Source organism: Platalea leucorodia (assembly GCF_965183815.1).
Source record: "Platalea leucorodia genome assembly, chromosome: 4".
NCBI lineage: Eukaryota > Metazoa > Chordata > Aves > Pelecaniformes > Threskiornithidae > Platalea > Platalea leucorodia.
Window position 1 is genome coordinate 74,587,037 of NC_138826.1, and position 5,277 is coordinate 74,592,313.

Below are 5,277 nucleotides of genomic sequence, written 5' to 3' on the forward strand. Positions count from 1 at the left end.
GGGCTTGTAAACATACCATTCTGTGCTTTGGGCACTGCAAAGCCAACTAGCTGGAAAGAAGTTTCTAAAAGTATGCTTGGAAATGTACCCTAGTGATATGCTTGGAAATAAAGAGGTGACAATTGCAGGACACCTCCGTACAAGAAAATCCCAGTGCTCAAAATACAGGTGCCATGTGACTATTTCTAATGAACTTACCCAAATTTCACAAGGAATATTGATGATGATACTGCTCTTCTGAATACCCTTGCAGGGTCATTCTGTCATGCCCAAACACTGTTAACAGAAGAAGAACTGGCACAAAAAAATAATTAAACAGACAGCTAAGAACATCACTAAATAACACTGTGGAAGATTTGTCTAAGGTAGTATTAAACCAGGGGAAGCAAAGTCAGTGATGATGGTAGTCAGGTAACTAGCTATACCAAGCCCAGCAATTCAAAACAGCAGTGTGTGGACAAGCACAGCAAGCAGGAGAGATGAGGGTGGAGCCAAACACTAACTGATCTTCAGAAATACAGAACACCATCAGCAATGAACTTCCATTACACCAAAATCTGAGCAGGCATTTCAAGGCGATAAGTGATGCTGTGCAGGAAGCAGTTGCGGTTTTATTAATTTTTGCGGGAATCAAAATCTTCCAGGAGTAAAAGAAGTGCATTTTGACTTGAAGCACTGCATTGTGAGCAAAATCAAACTGTGTAATTAGGATTCAATGATTAAGTTTGATATATTATTGCTAATAATAACGATGAGCAAAAGGAAATTTAACAGGTAGCTCCATGAACAGAGGAGTAAATGGAACCTGGACCCCTATAGCTCTGTGACTTAGTGTTGGTTGGCTTGTGTATTTAAGATGAGAAGCTGTGCTTGCAGCTGGGTTTTTTTTAAGGTGTTTCTCTCATATGGTTTCACTGTTATCTAATAGAGGTTCAGCTCCTGCTGCAGTCGTCTTTTCAACAAGAACATTTACTCTTTTTTGCCCATCTACTTTCATGAAACTGGTAGCACCTTAATATCTCTGAGGCCTCTGCCCCTCTGTAAATTTGGTCATGGTGTTCAATGGTTATTGGATAGAGGGCAAACACCTTCCACATGCATACACGTATGTATACGCACAGAGCATGATCCCACACCCCTAATTTCCTAAGGAAATCATCCAAACAAAAATAAACAGAGTTTTTCAAAAGGACAAATCATAACACTGTTCTCAGAAAACGCCAAACTGAGTACAAAAAAGGCCAAAAATTAGTTTTTGCAGATTTTGTTTTGAAATGGTTTTGTTTGGTTGTTTTTTTTGTTTGTTTTTACCAATGGCCAGCTATTATCTGGCAAGGTTTCCAAGCCTTTCCCTGTGTAAGCAGAAGAGAATAGAGCTCAGACTTCCGAACCCAGTCCTGGCACTATGCAGGAGTACCGTTGAGCATGACCTGCTCTTCAGCTGCAAACTCAGCTCAGCTGGTGTAGGTGCAGCTGGGCCCACACAGTCTGAAACTGCACACTCAAGCAAGGAACCAATAGAAGTCCGAGAGCTCCCAGGCTGCCAGGGCAAATTGCAAGGGTCTTGCAGCATTGCCAAGCACTGTTCACTGGGCCTCCAGTGCTCTCCTACGTCACTTCCAGTTGTTTTTGCCCATGCCCACATTTGCCTACAAGCAGGAGAACCCCTCAACATGTACTTCCACAACTTAGTTCAGAGAGGTGGGCAGGACGTCTCCAAGCACAGGGCTTGATATATTTGTCTCCTATCTATAGAGGGAAACCCATCCCACCAATTTCCCAATGATGTGGCCCACCCACATGAAAAGGAGCAGGGAGGGACTGTCTTTCCAAGCAATACGGACACTTCTAGTAACACCTCACAGAGGTGTCCAGTGATGGAAATGAGCCCAATACCAGCACAGGGAAGGAACCATTTGGACCCCATAGGGCAGTCTGGGGTTTGTTTAGGCAGATTCATGGCCTTTTTAACTTGAGGGTGCTGGAGAGATGTGAATCTTACACTTCCTATTAAACACCAAATCCCACTGATGCCAGTGGATCTCACAAGAATAGAGTCACAGAGCCAGTGAGATGAAGGACCACATAAGACCCGATGGAGATGGAACAAAGTGCTACAAGGAAACAATGAAATATGGTCTCTGAGTTTGGAGGAAATTTAAATATCTATTGTAGCAATGAGAAAAAGCAAACACCTGCAGTTCTGTCTCTGTTACACAGCACAAGCTGTGTTCCATGGAGGTAATTTGATTTTGTGTGTGAAAAATCCAGAAGAAAAACATTTATCCTTATTCTCCAGGTCCCGTTACTGTGATGTGGGACATGGGCATCATACTGATTTGCTGCTGGTTCCTAAGATGGAAACATCCGAATGGGAGGATCCAGCGTTTCTTGCCATATCGGTCATGACAACATTTGAAAGTCAATTTGCTTAACACTCCTGTTTAAAAGAATTAAAGATGCCAGAAACCAGAGTGACATGCATTTCCTCATAGCTGTGTTTCAGTTAAGAAACATGATTTGTTTTCCAACACGTTATCACTTGCTGTGTTTACGTTATGTCAAAAATGATAAAGGAGCAGAATCAAAACTATAATAATCCCATGTAGTTAATACTTTAAATGCATGCTATTGTTTGAATGGTTTGAGCAACATAATACCTGAAAGAGTGCAAACAAGTGACACTGAGCACGGAGCTCTGAGCGGCACCAGGTGTGGGTCTGGGCAGGAGGCTGCTTATGTCCTTCCTGGGGCAAAGTGGGTCATGTTTTTTGACAACATGTATTTTTGCTGGACAACACCAGGTCATTGCACTGTGTGGAAAGGTGCTGGTTTTGATTGAAGCTTTGTTGGGAGGGTTTCTCATCTTTCATGTGGTCAAAAGCCGATAGCAAATTAGGGCAATGACCTCAGATAATCAATAGCTTTATAGTCTAACTGGTAGAGGTACAGAATAAGTTTCTTTGCTCTTCCTCAGCAGGACATCTGGCTGTTACTCATTGTAGAAGTAATTAAAGAGTAATTGGGCCAGAGAGACTGGCGCCCTAACCTGTTGTGGTAAGATTAGGACATGCCACTTGTACCACAGTGGCCAGCTTCTGTATTTTCAGGGACGTTTATACTCCCAGATGGGCATCTAGAGGCCAGACTAAAACAGGCATGATTTCACAGCTCAACTGAATAACCCTGACAGACCGGACTTCCACCTGCACCCCTCCCTTCCAACATGCACTCAGAAATACCTCCAAATGGCCTGCCAAATCCAGAGCTCCCACAGAGATGGAAGTGCTCCATGAGCTGAGTTTGGCTGTCGGGTGTCTGGTCAATCATTTCTGTCTAAGATACAGAAGGGTGTTGAAAACCGTGTCTGAAATTGGTCAGATGCAGGCAGGTCAGAGTGCCTTGTGCTGAAGCCAGAGCACCTTGCAGCAAAGACCGCTTCCAGCAAATCCAGCTGTAGATAAGAGCCCGCAGAGGCTGGACAGGAAAGAGACTTATCTACCTGCCAGGAAAGAGTTTTTATCCACAAACTGGTGCTGACGCACTAGGAAATCACCTCCAGCATAGCACTTTGCCAATGCACAGTTCAAGCCCGAAAGCCTCCGTGCAAAGCTACTGAGCCCTGCTGCAAGGTGTGCTGTGTGCAGCTGTGCTGCTGTCAGGCCCACCTTAGTCAGCTTTGGCATCTTTACATCTTAATCCTGCATATGGGGTTGCTAACATAGAGCAAAGTGGCCAAATGTAGTATTTGCTGTGTTAGTCCCGGATGTGCTAGCTGTAGAAACAGGCACATCGCCGCCGCTTGGCATCCATGGCCTTGAAATCCCATACGTGTTTTTGATGCATTTTCCTGTGGGTAAGAGGTGTGAAGCTCCATCTGTGCCATCTGTGATATTCCTGTGCACTTTGACTCTTGAACCTGCGATTAGTTGAACAGCATTAGCAAAACCCTGCCACATAACTGCAGTGTTCAGCAACTCACCTTCAGTGATCTATCTTCCAGATTCCTCAACCCATAGAAATACGTATTAAAGCATATTTTCACCTTTGTCTTTTGGGGCGATGGTAGCATAGCTAATGAAGAAGGGTAGGAACTACCGTCCTGGGGAACTGACGGGTGAATTGCCTTCCCTCCAAAACCCTGGACCGCGACCCCAGTTTGCGGTGTAACCCGCTTCAGGCGGGGCTCTGCAGCGGGGCCATCCCGCCAGCCTCGGCGCCGCAGGGCCCGGAGGGACGGGGCGGGCGGCGATAGCCCGGGACCTGGCCGCGCCGCCAGGATCACCGCCCCTTCCCGCTCCGCGGGGGCGCTCACCGCCGCGGGGAGGAGCGGGCACCAGGACCGTATAAGGACCGCCCGCCCTCCCGGCTCCGCCGCTCGCACCGCTGCTGCCGGCGCAGCCCGCGCCCGACCCCCGCGGACAGACGGACCGAGACCTGCGCGGGGCGCACCGCACCGCACCGCGCCGCGCCTGCCCCGGCGGGGGGCACCGCACCGCGCCGCGCCGCTCCGTGCCTGCCCCGGCGGGGGGCACCGCACAGCACCTCACCGCACCGCTCCGTGCCTGCCCCGGCGGGGGGCACCGCACCGCTCCGCGCCTCACCGCGCCGCTCTGTGCCTGCCCCGGCGGAGCCGCACCGCGCCTGCCCCGGCGGAGCGCACCGCACAGCACCTCACCTCACCGCACCGCTCCGCGCCTGCCCCGCCGGAGCGCACCTGAACTCACCGCACCGCGCCGCTCCGTGCCTGCCCCGGCGGAGCGCACCGCACCTCATCGCGCCGCTCCGTGCCTGCCCCGGCGGGGGGCACCGCACCGCTCCGCGCCTCACCGCGCCGCTCCGTGCCTGCCCCGGCGGGGGGCACTGCACCGCTCCGCGCCTCACCGCGCCGCTCCGTGCCTGCCCCGGCGGAGCCGCACCGCGCCTGCCCCGGCGGGGGGCACCGCACAGCACCTCACCGCGCCGCTCCGTGCCTGCCCCGGCGGAGCGCACCTGAACGCGCCGCTCCGCGCCTGCCCCGGCGGAGCGCACCTGAACGCGCCGCTCCGCGCCTGCCCCGGCAGAGCGCACCGCACTGCACCGCACCGCGCCTGCCCCGGCGGGGGGCACCGCACCCGCACCTCACCGCGCCTCTCCGCGCCTGCCCCGGCAGAGTGCACGGTAGCGCGGCACCCCCGCGGCGTCCCGTCCCCATTCCCGTCCTCCTGCGCCGGCCGGCCCTGGTTGGGCAGCAGCTCCCCCTCCGATCTTGGGGCAAATCCTTGGGTTCAAGGTACC